We start from the raw sequence: 14698 nt of genomic DNA on the forward strand, positions 1-14698 counted from the left end.
CAATATTGGCTGGCTCGGCATAACAAGGGATGCCTACAGGACAGCCTAAATTGTGCCAGCAAGCTTCTACAGGGAGTCACTGGCAGATAAAGAGAAACTCAGCCCTAACCTGGCTCTTCTCTCTCACTCTCACTCTCCTTTCCCTTCTGTCCCTCTACCTGTCTCTCACTCTCTAAATACTAGTATTTATGTTGTATTCACTTCCCCATCACAATCTTTCCGACCCTACTTCCTCTCTCCCTTCAATCAGTTCAACCCTCTTTTTTACTTTAGGAAACTCCACATCTTTTTTAAAGGCCCTTCCCATATTCACACTGCTTCTTGATAAGACATTTTTTTCCTTTCTTTGAAGGATAGTGAAATTGATTTTCTTGAAACATGGTTGGTAAACCATCAATTCATTCCACCTTACTTTATCATTATCCTTACTTATGGAATGCATTTCATCATTAGGACAGCTGCAGTGTTTGCCGGGCAAGGTGGCGTGTGCCTGTTGTCCTAGTTACTTGGGAGGCAGAGGCTTGTGGATTGCTTGAGCTCAGGGGTTCTGGGCTGCACTCAGCTGTGTTGATCAGGTGTCCATGCTGCATTGGGCATCAATATGGTGTTCTAGAGGGAGCTCTAGAATTTCAGGTTGTGTAACGAGAGGTGCACCGACCCAGGCTGGAAACAGAGCAGGCCAAAGCTTCCATGCCCATTGGTAGCAGGACAGCACCTGTGAGCAGTACGTGTTAAACAGCCTGAGCAAAATAGTGAGACCTAGCCTCTCTTTTTTGACTCAAATGTGAAAGTTTTGATTTTTACAAGGTGTAATAAATTATTTTCCCAAAACCAAATCTTTGTTTTTCTTTTGATATTTTTCCAGGAAATATGATGAACATTTGAACTGGGCCACGCATTTCAGCATAGCAGACAATTCTCCAGAATTGAGACATATTGCAACAACAAGCTAGCAGGCGGAGAGGACTGAAAACTCAGTGCAACCTAGAATAAATGGCTGTGTGATTTTCAGCAAGGATGACTCAAATGCATTCTTCCTTTTAGAGCACCTGTAGGATTAAACTGATCTGTCAAGTACAAAAGCATCCTTCATAGAGCAACTTAGAAATGCGCTTGCTGGCCCTTCTGCTGCATTTCTACGTCCAGCTCTAATTCATTTTTTGATTAGCCCTCATTCTTTTCATATGTGAATGAGAAGGAGAAATTACAGGGCCCTTCACTCTTTGAGCGAAACATGAAAAGACTGAGGGCTGTGCAACTCCCAAACGTTGGAGCCTCTGGCCTGTCGACCCTCGAACCTGCTCCTGCTCCAACCCGGCATCTCTTGTGGCCAGCAACCTCACAAACCCTGGAGGACCTGGCTACCTTTTGACTCTAAACCCCTGGGACTCCCATGAGTAGAGGCTCTACTCAAATCTACTTCTAATCCCTGGCAGCAGCCCAGAACCGCGAACCCTTCACACTCTGCACCCACCAAGCCTAGCCTGTGCCAGAGTGAACAAAGACCACAAGGATGACCCCACGGCGACTGTGACCCCGAGTCCGGCACCCAAGAACCTCCTTCGACACTCCTGAAGAAGCCTGCAGCCTCAGAACCAGGTGCCCCCCCAACCGCGATCAACAGAGAGTAAGATTTCCCGACACCAAAAGGTACCCCTGCACCCGGCGCTCCGCGGCCCCCTGTGCCCAATCCCGGGGTACCTACCTATCCTCCAACTACCCAACTTACCTCTCGAAGTGGTGGTGGCACCTGAAGAATCTTCGTCCCCGAGCTTGCAGTCTTTTTCTAAACCAGAGATTTCCCATTCAAATCAATTGAGCGCCCGAATGCTCAAAAGCACCCTGCACCCAGCCGTCCGAGTGGCCCTGGCAGTGCAACCTCTACATCTATCTACTTCCCCACTTGCCCTGGATAAGTGACCAGGAGCCCAGCTCCCACAGACACGTGGCCTGCTAGTCAGCAGCCACCAACCAAGGCCCCCCTACCTCTCATAGGATAACATTGGGCCTAACTCTCTCTGCACCCGGCCGCCCTTGTGCCGCTGAGGGTGAACCAACTGTACCTACCTGACCCTGGGAGACGCCTGAGTCTATGCCCAGAACCTTAACTCTGCCAGTCGAGTACTTACCTTTAAACCGATAACTCAATCTTCTCCATAGGGTAACATTGACTGGTTTTTCCTGAAATTTCTTCCAAGTGTGGACTTTTCAAAACTTAAAATATTCACCAAAAATCAGCCGAGTAACGAAAACGAAAATACTCACCTGCTATTAGGTGAGCTCCCAGTGCTGGATCTTGGTGCCCAGCACTGACTCTGAAAAATACTTACAACTGTACTTACCAGTAACCCAATTTTCTCCCGTAGGAAATCATTGACTGTTTTTCTGTGAAATTTCTTCTAAGTGTCAATTTCTGCAAACTTTAAATATTCTTTAAAAATGCGTATAATTTCTGAAAATGTAATTACTTACCTGTTTTGGATAAAGGTCCCAGTACTGAGTCTAGGCACCCAGTACTGGATTACAAAAGTAACGAGAACATACTATACCTGCAACTTGAATTTTCTGCCATAGGGAATCTTAGACTGTTTTCTATGAAAAATTTTCTGTCAACTTTTAAAATAGCAAAATATTGTCTAAAAATCATCACAGTAATTAAGTCGACTTTTATCACTTGATTCCAAGTACTGACCCAGGACTGAATCTAGGATCCAGTCCTGGAAATCCAAAAGTAATCCTAAAAGTAATCTGTTGCAAATAACTTGAAACTTCCATTGAGCTCAATGCATTATTGTGTTTAAAATTTTGTTGCCTATTGCAACCACTTGTAACTTTCTACAAAAGTCAATTGCATATTGCAAAAGTATTTATATAAAGCATCTCATTCTGAGAAAGTATATTTTAATACCTATTGTTGGTTCTAAAATAAAACAAGCATATATTTTTTGTAGATAAACCATTGGCCTAGAGTTCAGATATTGAGTGTGTGAGACCATTTGCTGACTGAGTGTGTGCAACAAATGCTTTACACTGTCCTCTGATACTGCCTTACTGCTCGACCAAGCTACCACTTTAGAGAGTAAGGTTATATCTAACTTTAGCCTCTGCCAAACCTCTGGGGACTGTGGACTCTGTACACCCTGTACCTATTTGGGAACAGTATATACAGAGCCACTTTCTCACACTGCAGTTCTCCAATATAGGTCTGTCAAGATCATTACTCAATCTACCTTGATTTGGCACAGTATAAAATAAGTCAAGAAGTCTCCTATGAAAAGATATGCAAATCTGTTCGAATCACTTTCCCTAGTCAGGGGACCCACTAGCTGGAAGGGGCAGGGAGGACCAAAATAGCTCATCGGTATAGAACACTGCATGAGCAGCTGATTTTGAGTTAGTAGAAGATAGAGTAATCCAACTGGACCTCAATAAACGGTTCCCTAATGTGCAATAGCCCCTGACCACCTCTGACGCAAAAGTGTAATCTCATACCTTTGCAGAATCAGGCATGCTTTCACCTGTTCAAGCTGAACTGACATTGGTCTTCTTGGCCAGCAGGAGTTCCTCTCTTGCAGCTGTTGAGGCTAGAGAACAGAATGACGTGTATTCATTCTTTATGGTAACTCTTCTAGCCCTCCCACTCCATACCACTTTAAAACTTCCGAAGTTGCAGACGAGTTCCATCATTGTGACCCATGCTATTTTTCTCAATATTGGCTGGCTCGGCATAACAAGGGATGCCTACAGGACAGCCTAAATTGTGCCAGCAAGCTTCTACAGGGAGTCACTGGCAGATAAAGAGAAACTCAGGGCTAACCTGGCTCTTCTCTCTCACTCTCACTCTCCTTTCCCTTCTTTCCCTCTACCTGTCTCTCACTCTCTAAATACTAGTATTTATGTTGTATTCACTTCCCCGTCACAATCTCTCCGACCCTACTTCCTCTCTCCCTTCAATCAGTTCAACCCTCTTTTTTACTTTAGGAAACTCCACATCTTTTTTAAAGGCCCTTCCCATATTCACACTGCTTCTTGATAAGACATTTTTTTCCTTTCTTTGAAGGATAGTGAAATTGATTTTCTTGAAACATGGTTGGTAAACCATCAATTCATTCCACCTTACTTTATCATTATCCTTACTTATGGAATGCATTTCATCATTAGGACAGCTGCAGTGTTTGCCGGGCAAGGTGGCGTGTGCCTGTTGTCCTAGTTACTTGGGAGGCAGAGGCTTGTGGATTGCTTGAGCTCAGGGGTTTTGGGCTGCACTCAGCTGTGTTGATCAGGTGTCCATGCTGCATTGGGCATCAATATGGTGTTCTAGAGGGAGCTCTAGAATTTCAGGTTGTGTAACGAGAGGTGCACCGACCCAGGCTGGAAACAGAGCAGGCCAAAGCTTCCATGCCCATTGGTAGCAGGACAGCACCTGTGAGCAGTACGTGTAAAACAGCCTGAGCAAAATAGTGAGACCTAGCCTCTCTTTTGTGACTCAAATGTGAAAGTTTTGATTTTTACAAGGTGTAATAAATTATTTTCCCAAAACCAAATCTTTGTTTTCCTTTTGATATTTTTCCAGGAAATATGATGAACATTTGAACTGGACCATGCATTTCAGCATAGCAGACAATTCTCCAGAATTGAGACATATTGCAACAACAAGCTAGCAGGCGGAGAGGACTGAAAACTCAGTGCAACCTAGAATAAATGGCTGTGTGATTTTCAGCAAGGATGACTCAAATGCATTCTTCCTTTTAGAGCACCTGTAGGATTAAACTGATCTGTCAAGTACAAAAGCATCCTTCATAGAGCAACTTAGAAATGCGCTTGCTGGCCCTTCTGCTGCATTTCTACGTCCAGCTCTAATTCATTTTTTGATTAACCCTCATTCTTTTCATATGTGAATGAGAAGGAGAAATTACAGGGCCCTTCACTCTTTGAGCGAAACATGAAAAGACTGAGGGCTGTGCAACTCCCAAACGTTGGAGCCTCTGGCCTGTCGACCCTCGAACCTGCTCCTGCTCCAACCCGGCATCTCTTGTGGCCAGCAACCTCACAAACGCTGGAAGACCTGGCTACCTTTTGACTCTAAACCCCTGGGACTCCCATGAGTAGAGGCTCTACTCAAGTCTACTTCTAATCCCTGGCAGCAGCCCGGAACCGCGAACCCTTCACACTCTGCACCCACCAAGCCTGGCCTGTGCCAGAGTGAACAAAGACCACAAGGATGACCCCACGGCGACTGTGACCCCGAGTCCGGCACCCAAGGGCCTCCCTCGACACTCCTGAAGAAGCCTGCAGCCTCAGAACCAGGTGCCCCCCCAACCGCGATCAACAGAGGGTAAGATTTCCCGACACCAAAAGGTACCCCTGCACCCGGCGCTCCGCGGCCCCCTGTGCCCAATCCCGGGGTACCTACCTATCCTCCAACTACCCAACTTACCTCTCGAAGTGGTGGTGGCACCTGAAGAATCTTCGTCCCCGAGCTTGCAGTCTTTTTCTAAACCAGAGATTTCCCATTCAAATCAATTGAGCGCCCGAATGCTCAAAAGCACCCTGCACCCAGCCGTCCGAGTGGCCCTGGCAGTGCAACCTCTACATCTATCTACTTCCCCACTTGCCCTGGATAAGTGACCAGGAGCCCAGCTCCCACAGCCACGTGGCCTGCTAGTCAGCAGCCACCAACCAAGGCCCCCCTACCTCTCATAGGATAACATTGGGCCTAACTCTCTCTGCACCCGGCCGCCCTTGTGCCGCTGAGGGTGAACCAACTGTACCTACCTGACCCTGGGAGACGCCTGAGTCTATGCCCAGAACCTTAACTCTGCCAGTCGAGTACTTACCTTTAAACCGATAACTCAATCTTCTCCATAGGGTAACATTGACTGGTTTTTCCTGAAATTTCTTCCAAGTGTGGACTTTTCAAAACTTAAAATATTCACTAAAAATCAGCCGAGTAACGAAAACGAAAATACTCACCTGCTATTAGGTGAGCTCCCAGTGCTGGATCTTGGTGCCCAGCACTGACTCGGAAAAATACTTACAACTGTACTTACCAGTAACCCAATTTTCTCCCGTAGGAAATCATTGACTGTTTTTCTGTGAAATTTCTTCTAAGTGTCAATTTCTGCAAACTTTAAATATTCTTTAAAAATCGTATAATTTCTGAAAACGTAATTACTTACCTGTTTTGGATAAAGGACCCAGTACTGAGTCTAGGCACCCAGTACTGGATTATAAAAGTAACGAGAACATACTATACCTGCAACTTGAATTTTGTGCCATAGGGAATCTTAGACTGTTTTCTATGAAAAATTTTCTGTCAACTTTTAAAATAGCAAAATATTGTCTAAAAATCATCACAGTAATTAAGTCGACTTTTATCACTTGATTCCAAGTACTGACCCAGGACTGAATCTAGGATCCAGTCCTGGCAATCCAAAAGTAATCCTAAAAGTAATCTGTTGCAAATAACTTGAAACTTCCATTGAGCTCAATGCATTATTGTGTTTAAAATTTTGTTGCCTATTGCAACCACTTGTAACTTTCTACAAAAGTCAATTGCATATTGCAAAAGTATTTATATAAAGCATCTCATTCTGAGAAAGTATATTTTAATACCTATTGTTGGTTCTAAAATAAAACAAGCATATATTTTTTGTAGATAAACCATTGGCCTAGAGTTCAGTTATTGAGTGTGTGAGACCATTTGCTGACTGAGTGTGTGCAACAAATGCTTTACACTGTCCTCTGATACTGCCTTACTGCTCGACCAAGCTACCACTTTAGAGAGTAAGGTTATATCTAACTTTAGCCTCTGCCAAACCTCTGGGGACTGTGGACTCTGTACACCCTGTACCTATTTGGGAACAGTATATACAGAGCCACTTTCTCACACTGCAGTTCTCCAATATAGGTCTGTCAAGATCATTACTCAATCTACCTTGATTTGGCACAGTATAAAATAAGTCAAGAAGTCTCCTATGAAAAGATATGCAAATCTGTTCGAATCACTTTCCCTAGTCAGGGGACCCACTAGCTGGAAGGGGCAGGGAGGACCAAAATAGCTCATCGGTATAGAACACTGCATGAGCAGCTGATTTTGAGTTAGTAGAAGATAGAGTAATCCAACTGGACCTCAATAAACGGTTCCCTAATGTGCAATAGCCCCTGACCACCTCTGACGCAAAAGTGTAATCTCATACCTTTGCAGAATCAGGCATGCTTTCACCTGTTCAAGCTGAACTGACATTGGTCTTCTTGGCCAGCAGGAGTTCCTCTCTTGCAGCTGTTGAGGCTAGAGAACAGAATGACGTGTATTCATTCTTTATGGTAACTCTTCTAGCCCTCCCACTCCATACCACTTTAAAACTTCCGAAGTTGCAGACGAGTTCCATCATTGTGACCCATGCTATTTTTCTCAATATTGGCTGGCTCGGCATAACAAGGGATTCCTACAGGACAGCCTAAATTGTGCCAGCAAGCTTCTACAGGGAGTCACTGGCAGATAAAGAGAAACTCAGGCCTAACCTGGCTCTTCTCTCTCACTCTCACTCTCCTTTCCCTTCTGTCCCTCTACCTGTCTCTCACTCTCTAAATACTAGTATTTATGTTGTATTCACTTCCCCGTCACAATCTTTCCGACCCTACTTCCTCTCTCCCTTCAATCAGTTCAACCCTCTTTTTTACTTTAGGAAACTCCACATCTTTTTTAAAGGCCCTTCCCATATTCACACTGCTTCTTGATAAGACATTTTTTTCCTTTCTTTGAAGGATAGTGAATTTGATTTTCTTGAAACATGGTTGGTAAACCATCAATTCATTCCACCTTACTTTATCATTATCCTTACTTATGGAATGCATTTCATCATTAGGACAGCTGCAGTGTTTGCCGGGCAAGGTGGCGTGTGCCTGTTGTCCTAGTTACTTGGGAGGCAGAGGCTTGTGGATTGCTTGAGCTCAGGGGTTCTGGGCTGCACTCAGCTGTGTTGATCAGGTGTCCATGCTGCATTGGGCATCAATATGGTGTTCTAGAGGGAGCTCTAGAATTTCAGGTTGTGTAACGAGAGGTGCACCGACCCAGGCTGGAAACAGAGCAGGCCAAAGCTTCCATGCCCATTGGTAGCAGGACAGCACCTGTGAGCAGTACGTGTAAAACAGCCTGAGCAAAATAGTGAGACCTAGCCTCTCTTTTTTGACTCAAATGTGAAAGTTTTGATTTTTACAAGGTGTAATAAATTATTTTCCCAAAACCAAATCTTTGTTTTCCTTTTGATATTTTTCCAGGAAATATGATGAACATTTGAACTGGGCCACGCATTTCAGCATAGCAGACAATTCTCCAGAATTGAGACATATTGCAACAACAAGCTAGCAGGCGGAGAGGACTGAAAACTCAGTGCAACCTAGAATAAATGGCTGTGTGATTTTCAGCAAGGATGACTCAAATGCATTCTTCCTTTTAGAGCACCTGTAGGATTAAACTGATCTGTCAAGTACAAAAGCATCCTTCATAGAGCAACTTAGAAATGCGCTTGCTGGCCCTTCTGCTGCATTTCTACGTCCAGCTCTAATTCATTTTTTGATTAGCCCTCATTCTTTTCATATGTGAATGAGAAGGAGAAATTACAGGGCCCTTCACTCTTTGAGCGAAACATGAAAAGACTGAGGGCTGTGCAACTCCCAAACGTTGGAGCCTCTGGCCTGTCGACCCTCGAACCTGCTCCTGCTCCAACCCGGCATCTCTTGTGGCCAGCAACCTCACAAACCCTGGAGGACCTGGCTACCTTTTGACTCTAAACCCCTGGGACTCCCATGAGTAGAGGCTCTACTCAAATCTACTTCTAATCCCTGGCAGCAGCCCGGAACCGCGAACCCTTCACACTCTGCACCCACCAAGCCTGGCCTGTGCCAGAGTGAACAAAGACCACAAGGACGACCCCACGGCGACTGTGACCCCGAGTCCGGCACCCAAGGACCTCCTTCGACACTCCTGAAGAAGCCTGCAGCCTCAGAACCAGGTGCCCCCCCAACCGCGATCAACAGAGAGTAAGATTTCCCGACACCAAAAGGTACCCCTGCACCCGGCGCTCCGCGGCCCCCTGTGCCCAATCCCGGGGTACCTACCTATCCTCCAACTACCCAACTTACCTCTCGAAGTGGTGGTGGCACCTGAAGAATCTTCGTCCCCGAGCTTGCAGTCTTTTTCTAAACCAGAGATTTCCCATTCAAATCAATTGAGCGCCCGAATGCTCAAAAGCACCCTGCACCCAGCCGTCCGAGTGGCCCTGGCAGTGCAACCTCTACATCTATCTACTTCCCCACTTGCCCTGGATAAGTGACCAGGAGCCCAGCTCCCACAGCCACGTGGCCTGCTAGTCAGCAGCCACCAACCAAGGCCCCCCTACCTCTCATAGGATAACATTGGGCCTAACTCTCTCTGCACCCGGCCGCCCTTGTGCCGCTGAGGGTGAACCAACTGTACCTACCTGACCCTGGGAGACGCCTGAGTCTATGCCCAGAACCTTAACTCTGCCAGTCGAGTACTTACCTTTAAACCGATAACTCAATCTTCTCCATAGGGTAACATTGACTGGTTTTTCCTGAAATTTCTTCCAAGTGTGGACTTTTCAAAACTTAAAATATTCACCAAAAATCAGCCGAGTACCGAAAACGAAAATACTCACCTGCTATTAGGTGAGCTCCCAGTGCTGGATCTTGGTGCCCAGCACTGACTCTGAAAAATACTTACAACTGTACTTACCAGTAACCCAATTTTCTCCCGTAGGAAATCATTGACTGTTTTTCTGTGAAATTTCTTCTAAGTGTCAATTTCTGCAAACTTTAAATATTCTTTAAAAATCGTATAATTTCTGAAAACGTAATTACTTACCTGTTTTGGATAAAGGTCCCAGTACTGAGTCTAGGCACCCAGTACTGGATTACAAAAGTAACGAGAACATACTATACCTGCAACTTGAATTTTCTGCCACAGGGAATCATTGACTTATTTCTATGAAATATTTTCTATCAACTTTTAAAATAGCAAAATATTGTCTAAAAATCATCACAGTAATTAAGTCGACTTTTATCACTTGATTCCAAGTACTGACCCAGGACTGAATCTAGGATCCAGTCCTGGAAATCCAAAAGTAATCCTAAAAGTAATCTGTTGCAAATAACTTGAAACTTCCATTGAGCTCAATGCATTATTGTGTTTAAAATTTTGTTGCCTATTACAACCACTTGTAACTTTCTACAAAAGTCAATTGCATATTGCAAAAGTATTTATATAAAGCATCATATTCTGAGAAAGTATATTTTAATACCTATTGTTGGTTCTAAAATAAAACAAGCATATATTTTTTGTAGATAAACCATTGGCCTAGAGTTCAGTTATTGAGTGTGTGAGACCATTTGCTGACTGAGTGTGTGCAACAAATGCTTTACACTGTCCTCTGATACTGCCTTACTGCTCGACCAAGCTACCACTTTAGAGAGTAAGGTTATATCTAACTTTAGCCTCTCCCAAACCTCTGGGGACTGTGGACTCTGTACACCCTGTATCTATTTGGGAACAGTATATACAGAGCCACTTTCTCACACTGCAATTCTCCAATATAGGTCTGTCAAGATCATTACTCAATCTACCTTGATTTGGCACAGTATAAAATAAGTCAAGAAGTCTCCTATGAAAAGATATGCAAATCTGTTCGAATCACTTTCCCTAGTCAGGGGACCCACTAGCTGGAAGGGGCAGGGAGGACCAAAATAGCTCATCGGTATAGAACACTGCATGAGCAGCTGATTTTGAGGTGGTAGAAGATAGAGTAATCCAACTGGACCTCAAGAAACGGTTTCCTAATGTGCAATAGCCCGTGACCACCTCTGACGCAAAAGTGTAATCTCATACCTTTGCAGAATCAGGCATGCTTTCACCTGTTCAAGCTGAACTGACATTGGTCTTCTTAGCCAGCAGGAGTTCCTCTCTTGCAGCTGTTGAGGCTAGAGAACAGAATGACGCGTATTTATTCTTTATGGTAACTCTTCTAGCCCTCCCACTCCATACCACTTTAAAACTTCCGATGTTGCAGACGAGTTCCATCATTGTGACCCATGCTATTTTTCTCAATATTGGCTGGCTCGGCATAACAAGGGATGCCTACAGGACAGCCTAAATTGTGCCGGCAAGCTTCTACAGGGAGTCACTGGCAGATAAAGAGAAACTCAGCCCTAACCTGGCTCTTCTCTCTCACTCTCACTCTCCTTTCCCTTCTGTCCCTCTACCTGTCTCTCACTCTCTAAATACTAGTATTTATGTTGTATTCACTTCCCCGTCACAATCTTTCCGACCCTACTTCCTCTCTCCCTTCAATCAGTTCAACCCTCTTTTTTACTTTAGGAAACTCCACATCTTTTTTAAAGGCCCTTCCCATATTCACACTGCTTCTTGATAAGACATTTTTTTCCTTTCTTTGAAGGATAGTGAAATTGATTTTCTTGAAACATGGTTGGTAAACCATCAATTCATTCCACCTTACTTTATCATTATCCTTACTTATGGAATGCATTTCATCATTAGGACAGCTGCAGTGTTTGCCGGGCAAGGTGGCGTGTGCCTGTTGTCCTAGTTACTTGGGAGGCAGAGGCTTGTGGATTGCTTGAGCTCAGGGGTTCTGGGCTGCACTCAGCTGTGTTGATCAGGTGTCCATGCTGCATTGGGCATCAATATGGTGTCCTAGAGGGAGCTCTAGAATTTCAGGTTGTGTAACGAGAGGTGCACCGACCCAGGCTGGAAACAGAGCAGGCCAAAGCTTCCATGCCCATTGGTAGCAGGACAGCACCTGTGAGCAGTACGTGTAAAACAGCCTGAGCAAAATAGTGAGACCTAGCCTCTCTTTTTTGACTCAAATGTGAAAGTTTTGATTTTTACAAGGTGTAATAAATTATTTTCCCAAAACCAAATCTTTGTTTTCCTTTTGATATTTTTCCAGGAAATATGATGAACATTTGAACTGGGCCAAGCATTTCAGCATAGCAGACAATTCTCCAGAATTGAGACATATTGCAACAACAAGCTAGCAGGCGGAGAGGACTGAAAACTCAGTGCAACCTAGACTAAATGGCTGTGTGATTTTCAGCAAGGATGACTCAAATGCATTCTTCCTTTTAGAGCACCTGTAGGATTAAACTGATCTGTCAAGTACAAAAGCATCCTTCATAGAGCAACTTAGAAATGCGCTTGCTGGCCCTTCTGCTGCATTTCTACGTCCAGCTTTAATTCATTTTTTGATTAGCCCTCATTCTTTTCATGTGTGAATGAGAAGGAGAAATTACAGGGCCCTTCACTCTTTGAGCGAAACATGAAAAGACTGAGGGCTGTGCAACTCCCAAACGTTGGAGCCTCTGGCCTGTCGACCCTCGAACCTGCTCCTGCTCCAACCCGGCATCTCTTGTGGCCAGCAACCTCACAAACCCTGGAGGACCTGGCTACCTTTTGACTCTAAACCCCTGGGACTCCCATGAGTAGAGGCTCTACTCAAATCTACTTCTAATCCCTGGCAGCAGCCCGGAACCGCGAACCCTTCACACTCTGCACCCACCAAGCCTGGCCTGTGCCAGAGTGAACAAAGACCACAAGGACGACCCCACGGCGACTGTGACCCCGAGTCCGGCACCCAAGGACCTCCCTCGACACTCCTGAAGAAGCCTGCAGCCTCAGAATCAGGTGCCCCCCCAACCGCGATCAACAGAGGGTAAGATTTCCCGACACCAAAAGGTACCCCTGCACCCGGCGCTCCGCGGCCCCCTGTGCCCAATCCCGGGGTACCTACCTATCCTCCAACTACCCAACTTACCTCTCGAAGTGGTGGTGGCACCTGAAGAATCTTCGTCCCCGAGCTTGCAGTCTTTTTCTAAACCAGAGATTTCCCATTCAAATCAATTGAGCGCCCGAATGCTCAAAAGCACCCTGCACCCAGCCGTCCGAGTGGCCCTGGCAGTGCAACCTCTACATCTATCTACTTCCCCACTTGCCCTGGATAAGTGACCAGGAGCCCAGCTCCCACAGCCACGTGGCCTGCTAGTCAGCAGCCACCAACCAAGGCCCCCCTACCTCTCGTAGGATAACATTGGGCCTAACTCTCTCTGCACCCGGCCGCCCTTGTGCCGCTGAGGGTGAACCAACTGTACCTACCTGACCCTGGGAGACGCCTGAGTCTATGCCCAGAACCTTAACTCTGCCAGTCGAGTACTTACCTTTAAACCGATAACTCAATCTTCTCCATAGGGTAACATTGACTGGTTTTTCCTGAAATTTCTTCCAAGTGTGGACTTTTCAAAACTTAAAATATTCACCAAAAATCAGCCGAGTAACGAAAACGAAAATACTCACCTGCTATTAGGTGAGCTCCCAGTGCTGGATCTTGGTGCCCAGCACTGACTCTGAAAAATACTTACAACTGTACTTACCAGTAACCCAATTTTCTCCCGTAGGAAATCATTGACTGTTTTTCTGTGAAATTTCTTCTAAGTGTCAATTTCTGCAAACTTTAAATATTCTTTAAAAATGCGTATAATTTCTGAAAACGTAATTACTTACCTGTTTTGGATAAAGGTCCCAGTACTGAGTCTAGGCACCCAGTACTGGATTACAAAAGTAACGAGAACATACTATACCTGCAACTTGAATTTTCTGCCATAGGGAATCTTAGACTGTTTTCTATGAAATATTTTCTGTCAACTTTTAAATTAGCAAAATATTGTCTAAAAATCATCACAGTAATTAAGTCGACTTTTATCACTTGATTCCAAGTACTGACCCAGGACTGAATCTAGGATCCAGTCCTGGAAATCCAAAAGTAATCCTAAAAGTAATCTGTTGCAAATAACTTGAAACTTCCATTGAGCTCAATGCATTATTGTGTTTAAAATGTTGTTGCCTATTGCAACCACTTGTAACTTTCTACAAAACTCAATTGCATATTGCAAAAGTATTTATATAAAGCATCTCATTCTGAGAAAGTATATTTTAATACCTATTGTTGGTTCTAAAATAAAACAAGCATATATTTTTTTGTAGATAAACCATTGGCCTAGAGTTCAGTTATTGAGTGTGTGAGACCATTTGCTGACAGAGTGTGTGCAACAAATGCTTTACACTGTCCTCTGATACTGCCTTACTGCTCGACAAAGCTACCACTTTAGAGAGTAAGGTTATATCTAACTTTAGCCTCTGCCAAACCTCTGGGGACTGTGGACTCTGTACACCCTGTACCTATTTGGGAACAGTATATACAGAGCCACTTTCTCACACTGCAGTTCTCCAATATAGGTCTGTCAAGATCATTACTCAATCTACCTTGATTTGGCACAGTATAAAATAAGTCAAGAAGTCTCCTATGAAAAGATATGCAAATCTGTTCGAATCACTTTCCCTAGTCAGGGGACCCACTAGCTGGAAGGGGCAGGGAGGACCAAAATAGCACATCGGTATAGAACACTGCATGAGCAGCTGATTTTGAGGTGGTAGAAGATAGAGTAATCCAACTGGACCTCAATAAACGGTTTCCTAATGTGCAATAGCCCCTGACCACCTCTGACGCAAAAGTATAATCTCATGCCTTTGCAGAATCAGGCATGCTTTCACCTGTTCAAGCTGAACTGACATTGGTCTTCTTGGCCAGCAGGAGTTCCTCTCTTGCAG

At 44.6% G+C, this 14698-nt stretch overlaps 4 non-coding genes across 4 annotated transcripts; all 4 read left to right on the forward strand.

The window, feature by feature from the left end:
• Positions 1-469: 469 nt before the first annotated feature.
• Positions 470-769, forward strand: LOC146854616 (signal recognition particle RNA). The gene has a single exon (XR_014959176.1).
• A 3408-nt stretch (positions 770-4177) lies between these two features.
• On the forward strand, positions 4178-4477 carry LOC146854617 (signal recognition particle RNA). The gene has a single exon (XR_014959192.1).
• Positions 4478-7884: 3407 nt separating this feature from the next.
• Positions 7885-8184, forward strand: LOC146854618 (signal recognition particle RNA). The gene has a single exon (XR_014959087.1).
• Positions 8185-11591: 3407 nt separating this feature from the next.
• On the forward strand, positions 11592-11891 carry LOC146854619 (signal recognition particle RNA). The gene has a single exon (XR_014959141.1).
• The last annotated feature ends 2807 nt before the right edge of the window (positions 11892-14698 follow it).

This window comes from Triturus cristatus, chromosome 4_1, assembly GCF_964204655.1.
Source record: "Triturus cristatus chromosome 4_1, aTriCri1.1, whole genome shotgun sequence".
NCBI lineage: Eukaryota > Metazoa > Chordata > Amphibia > Caudata > Salamandridae > Triturus > Triturus cristatus.